The 12,421-nt window shown below is 44.9% G+C and overlaps 1 non-coding gene across 1 annotated transcript; it reads left to right on the top strand.

The window, feature by feature from the left end:
* Positions 1–2,739: 2,739 nt before the first annotated feature.
* Positions 2,740–2,814, top strand: Trnat-ugu. Its single transcript has one exon. It is a non-coding gene; the product is annotated as a tRNA-Thr (tRNA).
* The last annotated feature ends 9,607 nt before the right edge of the window (positions 2,815–12,421 follow it).

A 12,421-nucleotide genomic window follows, 5' to 3' on the forward strand; every position in this document is an offset into this window, starting at 1 on the left:
GCTGTTTGTAGTAGCTTACCCGCATTCCTATTTTCCTATTCATTATTAAACCTACTCTTGCATTACCCCTATTTGATTTTGTGTTTATAACCCTGTAGTCACCTGACCAGAAGTCTTGTTCCTCCTGCCACCGATCTTCACTAATTCCCACTATATCTAACTTCAACCTATCCATTTCCCTTTTTAAATTTTCTAACCTACCTGCCCGATTAAGGGATCTGACATTCCACGCTCCGATCTGTAGAACGCCAGTTTTCCTTCTCCTGATAACGACATCCTCTTGAGTAGTCCCAGCCTGGAGATCCGAATGGGGGACTATTTTACCTCCGGAAAATTTTACCCAAGAGGACGCCATCATCATTTAATCATACAGTAAAGCTGCATGCCCTCGGGAAAAAGTACGGATGTAGTTTCCCCTTGCTTTCAGCCGTTCGCAGTACCAGAACAGCAAGGCCGTTTTGGTTATTGTTACAAGGCCAGATCAGTCAATCATCCAGACTGTTGCCCTTGCAACTACTGAAAAGGCTGCTGCCCCTCTTCAGGAACCACACGTTTGTCTGGCCTCTCAACAGATACCCCTTCGTGGTGGTTGTACCTACGGTACGGCTATCTGTATCGCTGAGGCACGCAAGCCTCCCCACCAACCAACGGCAAGGTCCATGGTTCATGGGGGGGGGGGGGGGTTTCACCGTATCATCTCTTAAAGCGTTCAGAAAATCCTTAGCTTGTTAAAAAACAGCGGCTCCCCTGGCTATTATTATATCTCAGTCAGAGTAGTAAAATCTTGCTTTTACTTTGTAGCACCACCCTTCAGTTATGTGTCTAACCTGTTTTTTTTCCTTTACTGTAATTTTAAACACCCATACAGGCGGGCTGTCAGCAGCATAGTACGCTGCTCTTCAGCCTTAAGTGGAACAATAAACATGACAGAGAGGTGATATATACAATACAAAAAACGGCGGGCAAAAAATGGAGATACAAAAAAACAATAAACAAGAAGCCGTTCACGTTGGACGTAAAAACACTAACACTTGGAGACACGGCGCACAAAACACAGAGAACGGCGACGGCACATGTGAACAGTTGAGTTGTAACTGCACGAAACACAAAACGATGCACACACACTAAACACTGATGGCGATGATCTCCGGCGCGCGAATGTTCACTGAGCGTGTACGAGTCCGGAGACCTGCCAAGAGAGGAGGTGGAGGAGGAGGAAGGGGAAATGGGAGAGGGGAGAGCGGAGATGCCGTGGGCAAAGGAGAGAGGGGGAGGGAGGAAGGGGGAGGGGAAGCCTGGGGGAGAGGGTAGGAGGGGGGGAAAGGAAAGAGAAGGGAAGGGAAAGGGGGGGAGGGAGGGTGCCTAAAGGAAAGGACACAGGAGGTGGGGGGGGGAGGATCAAAGTTGATAGGAGGGGTAGAGGCAGGGGAGGAGGACAGCATCAGGGAGGGGGAGCTGGCGGAAGCCACCTTGGGAGAGGGTAAGGAGGGTTGAGAGATGGAGACCGGGTGGGACATGGGAATACAGGCGCGGCAGCGGGCGGGGGTGGGTGAGGATCGGGGAGACGAGCGGGTGAGGAGGGTCGAGTTTACGGGAGGTGTACAGGATCCGTATCCTTTCAACGAAAAGGAGGAGGTGGGGGAAGGGGATGAGATCATACAGGATCCGCGTGGGGGAGGGGAGACGGATGCGATAGGCGAGGCGGAGAGCATGGCGTTCAAGGATTTGGAGGGATTTATAAAAGGGAGGGGGGGCGGAGATCCAAGCCAGATGGGCATAACAAAGGATAGGGCGGATGAGGGATTTATAGGCGTGGAGGATGGTGGAGGGGTCCAGACCCCATGTATGGCTGGAGAGGAGCTTGAGGAGACTGAGTCGGGAGCGTGCCTTGGCTTGGATTGTCCGGAGGTGGGGAATCCAGGAGAGGCGACGGTCGAGGGTGACGCCAAGGTACTTAAGGGTGGGAGTGAGGGCGATAGGACGGCCATAGATGGTGATGTAGAAAATCAAGGAGGCGGAAGGAAGGGGTGGTTTTGCCTACAATGATCGCCTGGGTTTTGGAGGGATTGTCTAACCTGTCGACGAGTCAAGGTATATTTCCTGAAAGACTGAAGCGTAGACTAATAACACACTGTAATGCCGGATGACAAAACACTTGAGACATTCGCGTCGGCACTGTAGTGGGTCCTAGCAAGAGCACCTAACCTGGACACGATCAATGTCCACAGGAATGACATATGTATTTGTTACTGTAGCTGAAAACTCTAATTTCTCATTTGTTACAACACAATGTCAGCGCGCTGCTGGCTCTGAAGTAAGATGGTGCTGTCATCGTAAGTGATGATTGCTGAGCGGGGTGAGAGGCACTGAAGTCTAAGTAATTTTGTAATTTTCGGGCAGCATGTCTTCGCCTACGTCTCTCATTCGTCGCTGCGTGTGGCAGCTACTGTCCTCACTTGATACTTATATGGATATGGTGTCTGCTCTTCCGGACATGTCCGAAAGAACAGACACCATATCCCTATAAGTATCTGGCAATACCGGCCATGACCTTCTTCTTCTGTGCGGATGCACACATATTACCCGAACTCTCACGGGACTTGATAAGAATGTCTTCCACGAGTAATGGGTGTGCTGAGTAGGGACATTACGAATGTAGTATGTGGACATATAAAGTGGGAACGTGGGTCTCGCGGGAGGCGTGCGCGAGATAGTCCCTGCAGTCGCACTACCCTCTGCGCCCTCGGTGGCTCAGTTGGATAGAGCGTCTGCCATGTAAGCAGGAGATCCCGGGTTCGAGTCCCGGTCGGGGCACACATATTCACCTGTCCTCGTTTATATATATCAACGCCCGTCAGCAGCTGAAGGTATTAATATATAATTCCAATTTCAACTCAAACTTCTCCTATTTATGAATTACCCACAATATTCAAGGATAACGCGATCTGACTGCTTTAAAATTGAATCAAATGAATGGCCCTATAAGAAGAAATCCTGACAATAACTTACACATTTCATGAGTCATTTACATCACGAAAATCTTCATTGCCCGAACTACAGCAATGCCGCAGGCACCAATACTGCCAGCTAAATAAAAGATTCTAGCTACTGAGGGCTCTAACTATTGACAGGCATGTGGTTAGGAAAGGAAAGATTTCGTTGCTGAGCAATCAATGTATTTACCTTAAGAATGTGACAACCAATTCATAAATTATATTGTCGTGCCTGACATACAGTTCCAAAAATTATATAATCATGAATAATATTCAATCTCCAAGTCGGACAGTCCAGATCGTGAGCTTTCGTTAACACTTAAAACCTCTAACCTCTATCAATGCTAACTACTCACTTCCAACCTCCATCACTGCTGGCTGTTCACCTCCAACTACTAGTCCGACCAGCCACAGAGAGTCTCTTACAGAGCGCCACAGCGCAGTCAGAGATTTAATACAGAGCACTACATAACGCTACCAACATACAAACACATAAACAGCCTACTTACATAGTTTTGGACGTGTATAACAGTCATCTTAAGATCGTACAAATCATGAATGCACTGAATAGTATCAATTGTGTACATCATGCGAAAACATATTTCATTAAAGAAACGACCATACTAAGATAATACTGATGTTAAAAGCATCGTTATGGGTACCCGGCCAGGTGCGAGTAGAATTCGCCCACTGAGACCTCCGTACAAAAGTAATTATACACTACTGGCCATTAAAATTGCTACACCAAGAAGAAATGCAGATGATAAACGGATATTCATTGGACAAATGTATTATACCAGAACTGACATGTGATTACATTTTCACGCAGTTGGGTGCATAGATCCTGAGAAATCAGTACCCACAACAACCACCTCTGGCCGTAATAACGGCCTTCATACGCCCGGACATTGAGTCAAACAGAGCTTGGATGGCGTGTACAGGTGCAGTTGCCCATGCAGCTTCAACACGATACCACAGTTCATCAAGAGTAGTGACTGGCGTATTGTGACGAGCCAGTTGCTCGGCCACCATTGACCAGACGTTTTCAGTTGGTGAGAGATATGGAGAATGTGCTGGCCAGGGCAGCAGTCGAACATTTGCTGTATCAAGAAAGATGCGTACAGGACCTGCACCATGCGGTCGTGCATTATCCTGCTGAAATATAGGGTTTCGCAGGGATCGAATGAAGGGTAGAGCCACGGGTTGTAATACATCTGAAATATAACGTCCACTGCTCAAAGTGCCGTCAATGGGAACAAGAGGTGACTGAGATGTATAATCAATGGTACCCCATACCATCACGCCGGATGATACGCCGATATAGCGGTGACGAATACACGTTTCCAATGTGCGTTCACCGTGATGTCACCAAACACGGATGCGACCATCATGATGCTGTAAACAGAACCTGGATTCATCCGAAAAAATGACGTTTTGTCATTCGTGCACCCAGGTTCGTCGTTGAGTACAGCATCACAGGCGCTCCTGTCTGTGATGCAGCGTCAAGGGTAACCGCAGCCATGGTCTCTGAGCTGATAGTCCATACTGCTGCAGACGTCGTCGAACTGTTCGTGCAGATGGTTCTTGTCTTGCAAACGTCCCCATCTGTTGACTCAGGGATCGAGACGTGGCTGCACGATTCGTTACAGCCATGCGGATAAGATGGCTGTCATCTCGACTGCTAGTGATACGAAGCCGTTGGGATCCAGCACGGCGTTCCGTATTACCCTCCTGAACCCACCGATTCCATATTCCGCTAACAGTCATTGGATCTCGACCAACGCGAGCAGCAGTGTCGCCATACGATAAACCGCAATCGCGATAGGCTACAATCCGACCTTTATCAAAGTCGGAAACGTGATGGTACGCATTCCTCCTCCTTACACGAGGCATCACAACAACGTTTCACCAGGCAACGCCGGTCAACTGCTGTTTGTGTATGAGAAATCGGTTGGAAACTTAGCTCATGTCAGCACGTTGTAGGTGTCGCCACCGGCGCCAACCTTGTGTGAATGCTCTGAAAAGCTAATCATTTGCATATCACAGCATCTTCTTCCTGTAAGTTAAATTTCGCGTCTGTAGCACATCTTCGTGGTGTAGCAATTTTAAAGGCCAGTAGTGTATATACAGACAGTTCGTCCATAACGGGAATCGAGGATCTTTACGATTTTTGCCTGTTATCGTCATTGATGCTGGCAAGATATCTGTCCCAGGGATTCCAAAACTTTCGAGAGTGTTTTAATTTCAACTCTGAAGTCTGGTAACAAATGACGAAATAAAAATTTTTTGCTTCTGATACAGTTAGAAATTTTCTAATTTTTTCTTTACTTACACTGCGAAACCTTTGTGCTTGCCAAATGTCACGATTGTGTGTCAGGCTAAAGTACCGCACATGTTTTAATAAGGTGTTTTGCGAGGATCAAAATATGTGATGTAAATGCCCGTATCTTTTGACAGCATTGACTTAGAAGCTAACGATAATTGCGTCGCGACGGGACCTTGTACTTCAGCGTGTCACATAAATTTCAACTTCACATATCAATCCGATCCTGAGAAAAATGGTTTTTAACAGTCAGACGGATAGACAGACAGACGGGCTGCAAAGTGATCCTATAAGCATTCCGTTTTAACCGACTTGTGGCACGGAACCCTAAAATGAGGTTTTGGGACATTGCGTAAGTAATATTGCATCAGTTATCCATTAGATGCAGAAAGTGGTAAAGGCGCTACAGTCTGGAACCGCGCGACCGCTAAGGACATCACACACATCCATGCCCGAGGGAAATTTCGAACCTGCGACCGTAGCGGTAGCGCGGTTCCTGACTGTAGCGCCTAGAACCGCTCGGCCACCCCGGCCGGCTAGTCGTATGAACAGCTATGCAAGATATTTATGAATGCTTCCAGACAACCTATTTCAGAAATTCTGAAAATGGCTATCGTTACAAAATATTCGTCTGCATCCAAATGGCAACCGATTTCAATGTTTCAAATTTCCTTCGACTTTGTTCTTCTGGATTTAGCGACTTTTGACCATACTTTTGTGATTTTTGTCTGTATATTTTCGATACTTCTATTACTCAAAACTGAGTTGTACACACTACTGAAATTTGGGGAATGTAGGAATGTTTTATTGGCAGCCTATCTTGCATTGAACTGAAGGCTGCTTGCCTTTTACTCAGGATTGATCATATAAATCATTATCAATATAAACCTCTGTCGTAGTTACTTCGCATATTTCCGTACCTTGATATTAAACATATAACGCGTTAATCCTGTAGCTAAAGAAGACTACACTTTTACTTTCAGTGAAACTATAGCTTTAAATTTTTTCCATTTGAAATTGTAACCAAGCCTTGGGAAGTATCTGACATGTTATCAGGCTAAGAGCTCATATATCTGGTATTTTCTTTGCACAAATATTCTCAGTTCTGTAAAATGAGAATCGAAGAAGGAATATGGGTGAATGAGACATCTCTAAATTACTTACGTTATACTGATGATACGTAACTGTTTGCATCGAATGCAGATGAGCTGCACTAACAATTGGACGTATGTAATGGACAAATCTTTAATGTAGATCTGAAAATCCATTATAATGGGGTTAAAATAATAATTAGAGAAAAATCTAGTGAAGAAGATGTAGTTAAAAAGTAACGGAGACGGAAGGAACATGTAGGCAGGCTACTGGATAGTAGATTAGTGGGCTTCAAAAGTTAAGGAGACGAAGATGTCGACCTAAAGGAAGATGGGCACGTGTTATTGGAAAATATGGAGGAACATACAGAATGCACTTAGGAGAATGCGTATTAGCTTCAGAAACTAAGATATAATTGTCATCCCACACTAAGATCATTCGGGCTTCCTGCAGACGCAGTTCTGCTGCAGTATATATAAGAAGGTGTGAGTCAAACGGTGCTGCAAATGGAAACATGCTTCTTCTTTTGCTTCTGCCCTTTTCCTGCAGTTACGCAGTGTCGGCACGGTTAGTTTAAGGGGTGACCAAATGCCCTTCCTGCCGCCACCCAGACCTCCCCACCCCCACCCCCGGACGTAATTTGTTTAGTCTGCGACTAGGGTAATCCATGGAATAGTGGGAATGTGTTGAGATGTCTGCGAGCCGTGTAACTGAGGCGGGACGTGGGGACCAGCCCGATATTCACCTAGGGGGATGTGGGAAACCACCTAGAAACCACATCCAAGCTGGCCAACACACCGGCCGTCGTCGTTAATCCGCCGGGCGGATTCGGTCCGGGGCCGGCGAGCCTACCCGAGTCCAGGAGGCAGCGCATTAGCGCTCTCGGCTAACCTGGCGGGTCATGCAAATGGAAACGTACTCCAAAGGTGAAATACGTGGGACAATATGTTTCTTGTGGGCAAAGCGTCTAAATTGTACACTGGTTCAACATGAAATCCTGGCGGTGTCTGGACCAAATTGAACGTCTTAGCCAACCATAACGGAATGGTGCCAACAATTTCACCACTGCCGCACAGACGTGTGTGATGCCTATCGGGAAATCCGACCTTGCACCACGCGATTTCCATCTTTTCGGCAGCTGAAAAAAAAAAAAACTTCTGGGAAAGACATTTTCCAACGGTGAGAACCACGTAAAGGTTCCCGAGCAACACCGTGACCAAGGAATTGAACGATTGCTAAAGCGTTCCGACTATTGTTTACAGAGACTTGCTGAATATGTTGCAAAATAGTGTTATATATGTGTGTCACTGTGAAGTGTAGTGCAGCATTCAATAAAATTTACTTTGGCTACCACAAAACTGTGTAAGTTACTTTTTGAAGCCCCTCGTACGATGAAGCAAGGAAACATTTTATCAATTACTGATGACGGCCGGCCGGAGTGGCCGTGCGGTTCTAATCGCTACAGTCTGGACCCGAGCGACCGCTACGGTCGCAGGTTCGAATCCTGCCTCGGGCATGGATGTGTGTTACGTCCTTAGGTCATTTAGGTTTAATTAGTTCTAAGTTCTAGGCTACTGATGACCTCAGAAGTGAAGTCGCATAGTGCTCAGAACCATTTGAACCAATTACTGATGACGATGACGTAACCAAATTTCGTGATGGATGACTGGATTGCCGGCCGGAGTGGCTGACCGGTTCTAGGCGCTACATCTGGAACCGCGCGACCGCTACTGTCACAGGTTCGAATCCTGCCACGGGCATGGATGTGTGTGAGGTCCTTAGGTTAGTTAGGTTTAAGTAGTTCTAAGTTCTAGGGGACTGATGACTACAGCAGTTAAGTCCCATAGTGCTCAGAGCCATTTGAACCATTTTTTTGATGACTGGATTGTCTACGACAACGTGTGGCAACGAAAATAAGTAATTTATTTGTGGTAGTACGTTACCACGCTGACAGCGATCCGATTGTTACGCACGTAATATTGGCCATACTACGGCCACGAAAGCGCACAGCATCTGCCTGTCAATAAATCTCGTACAGTACGCCCCCGGTCAGCGCGACAGAATGTCAATCCTAAGGGCCCGGGTTCGATTCCCGGCTGGGTCGAAGATTTTTTCCTCTCAGGGACTGGGTGTTGTGTTGTGCTAACCATCATCATTTCCTCCCCATCGACGCGCAAGTCGCTGAAGTGACGTCAAATCGAAAGACTTGCACGCGGCACACGGTCTACCCGGCGGGAGGCCCTAGTCACACGACATTATTATTAATCTTGTACAGTAATGAAACGCGTACTCTTTCTGGTTACTTTGGATATGACGCATGCGACGTTATTAATGAAGAGCGCAGACGTAGATTGTTATTATAACCTGTCGTGAAACCGTGATATTCACTTTTCTTTAGTCCAGTATCTTATACTCAAACTGTGTTCTTTGTTCTGTGAGTCTACAGTGCGCAGATATCTGGGGTATGCAAAAGCGTTCCTTTCTGCAGGCGTCTTTTTACTGTCTTCAGTTTATATCATAAGTAGCGCTGATTTTTCTTGATCGGTACCTACAAGAACATTCATGTGACATTACGGCATTGTCTTTCGTACCATTTCATGAATAATGTGTTTATGTTGTGCCGGAGGCGTAACACAGTTGCCATTCTTTCGGACACGACGTCATTGCTCGTTAGTGCAGTTAACTCGGTCCAATTAGCCACCTGGTTAGACAACAGCCTCCCGTAACAGCTCACAACTTCGCAGCAGTCGGCGTACGTCTGGCCGACAAGGTACAGCCCGACTGATTTTATCTCAGGTGTCTGCTGAACACAGGGCTTTCCCCGGTAAGTCATCTCCTATGTTAGACAAAGGATTAGGCAATTCGTATTTTTCTTACTGTAAAACGGAGTCATTTACTTAGAAATGATAGTTTAGCCTTTTCAGAGACCAGTTTTACTATACAACTACTAGCGACCCACTCTCACAGGAATAGCATCAAATATCTACAGCCTGGCGGCTCGTCCAACGTAGCGGCAATGTTGTTTACGAGGCACTGTGTAGAGATATAACCAAAATTCAAGGAACAGCACTAAGTTACTGAATACCATCACTTTTATATAACTTAGATGAGTTAAGCAGCGCATACCGGGAAAGTTCTCAGGAGACGCGAATGTTAGCTTTTCCATATTTAATTGGCTTTGGGAATGACACCTTGTGGCAGGGGTGGGAGATGCCAGCTACCGCACCGTTCAGTCTGGGCCAATTCAACGCGAGCCATGTCCTAATATATATGGATGATTCCAAGAAATTCTACCGTTCACGCCTAGGTGGCACTGACACCGTTTTCACAGTGGAGGGAGACTTAATTTCTTAACCCCAATTTCCAAAATTTATTTATAAATTATATACACAAATCCTCCTCGTGAATCCATGTATCTGTTAGTGAAAACCCTACGAAAATTCCTACAGTAGTTGCTGAGATTAGCCTAAACAAATAAACAAACTGCGGCGAAGTCCGTTATCGTCCCTGTGTCTCTCGTTGCGATGATTTCCAGAGACATTAATAAACCTGCATTCAGTTGTTTTTAGGTCATTACTGTAGAAAAACTGTAAGTAAAGCAGGTCCACATGTCTCGCTTCATACTCGAAAGACGTCGAGAAAAAGAGACTATTAGCAGCATGCATTGCTCTCCATTTTTATCTATATCATGTATAAGGGGTGACCAAACGTTTCCAGTCGAAGGTCGTGCAGTCCAGGATAGGTATGCCAATCAGGCAAAACCGCAGTGAGAACTGAGGCACTGTTTAAATTATGAGTACAAACTACAAGACTACAATTTTACCCTTTCCACGTTATCCAAGCGGAAAAAATTCTCCCACTTGGAAATGGCCAAAAGACTGAAGATGCTGTCGTGCAGTTTATTTACAAAATAATAGTTCATGGCAACAGGAATGCACTTAAAGATTCCCATAGAGGATTAAACAATTTTATGGAAATTCACGTCTTTGTCAAATTGTTTGGCAGTATTCTGTTTTGTGCGACATGTCTGTTATCTATAACTTTGAGATATCCGGCAACTGGAGCTGGTTTCGAAGGAGTTCTGTATTGCACCTCTTATATTGTCCAGTCATGAAAAAATATGTCGTGACATGATGTGCGTCTTATTTGTCAAACCAGTGGATAGAAATGGAGAATTTGACAAACAAATTAAATCGTTTACTGGCGTCCTTAAGAATATACCCGCATGAGGCTCGCCTTTTAAGCCTTTTCCTATTATTAAAAAAATGGCAGCTCACAAACTGGCAGAGCAATCTGTTTATAGTGAGAACTTAATGAAACATTGTTGTGTAAAATGGAAATTAAACATAAAGATATTCGTCGATTTTTCAAATTTTTGCAGAGGCATTACTTGACAAGAAATGACTCGAACCACCTCATTCGACTTTTGGTTGTCATTCGCTTTCAGACTGAGACTATTCACAATTGAAATGTAAATAAAAACACAATGTAACAAGTCAGAAGACCTTAAGTTTTTCATTCACGGTGGGTTTCGGAGGCTATACCGCATCGCTGAGTGGCAGTTGCAGTGTTTAGCACAGATGCGCTTCTCTTGGTAAAGCAAACTACTACCTGGCGATGGGATAAAGAATCCTAAACCAATCATGATTAAAAAAGTTAAAGTTTAGCGATTGGTCCCATGTTTTTATTTATATTTGAAATAGACAGCCGTGGTACATGTTTAAAACTGGTTTGCAGAATTTCTTGCTGGTCGTGCTGCCGTCACAGACGAATTTCGTGAAAGTCAACAAAATCGGTAGTTGTTGGGAAAACATCGATGTTGTTCGCAAAAAATCAGTCAATCTGTGTTTTACCGTGATTACAGGCATAGTGAGGTTTATCGAAAAGTGCAGTACATTCGATTTCACAAGAACACATAGCTGTGAAAAAGATTTCTTCGAGATGAATTTCGCACAATTTTACCGTAGCTGAAAAACAAAGCCGTGACAACTGGTCAAGGAAGGGCTCAAAAAATTCGATCGTTGAAATGTAAAATCGATGCACAACATTGTACCTGGAGACGAAAACTTCGACATACACCGCCTGCTAAATAATGGAGGCGTGGACTGCTTCGGAAGTGACCTCTGAGTTTTCATTGCTACCGTGAAGCGATATGCAAATGGACTATTTGCTAAACTCTGCATTCTATTACAAATTCCCCCAATGCGATTCTTACGTGCTTAATGACATAGGCTATGCAATCCCGGCCTCTGTTGAAGAATCGGACTGGGTGGGGTCTCTTGCCTCATAGAAAGTAGTATTGCAAGTAAATTATTAACATCAAGTTAACCCCACCAAAATTTGTGACTTGATTTTAGGAAAGGGTTGGTGTTTCCATATCTGTGTAGTCTGAAATATCTGGAAAGATAATAAGATTTATTCCATTTGACAATTACATATACAAACAAATTGAATTAATGAAATGATGCCTCTTGAATGTGGACAGATTAATATCTTAATAAAGAGAAAAGAGTATAACACTAGTCTATAATTATAAAACGTAGGAATGCAAATCGGTATTTCCCCCTAAATGAATGAGAGCACAAGGTTCTAGGCCACGTTATTTCTATCAGTAACTAAATCACAGAAATAATGCGAGAATGTGCTGCAATGTTCAATGGGTCAATAGCCACCCGTTTAACTTCTGCGATCTGCAAGGCTGAACGTGCTATGTTCGAAGCTGCATATATTACCTATTCTGCTTTTCTGCTCCACGACTGGGTTCCCAGCCGGCTGTCCTCCTCGTGCTGTTATGCCAAGCAGATGTGGTGTGGCACAACTGCACCGGCGCACATATACGACACAATTCCGCGAAAATTTCCGGATGTTCTGGATGTTCCGGATAAGGTAAAGAGCTATTCCGCAATCACTCAGTGTCGTCCAGCACGGGGTACTGCGTACTTATTGGACAGACAATGAAACGTGTCTCATTTCTACCAAAAATCTAGCGTGGCGTGCCGCTCCGCTTCTGTGG

This window comes from Schistocerca piceifrons, chromosome 3 (genome assembly GCF_021461385.2).
Source record: "Schistocerca piceifrons isolate TAMUIC-IGC-003096 chromosome 3, iqSchPice1.1, whole genome shotgun sequence".
NCBI classification, from domain to species: domain Eukaryota; kingdom Metazoa; phylum Arthropoda; class Insecta; order Orthoptera; family Acrididae; genus Schistocerca; species Schistocerca piceifrons.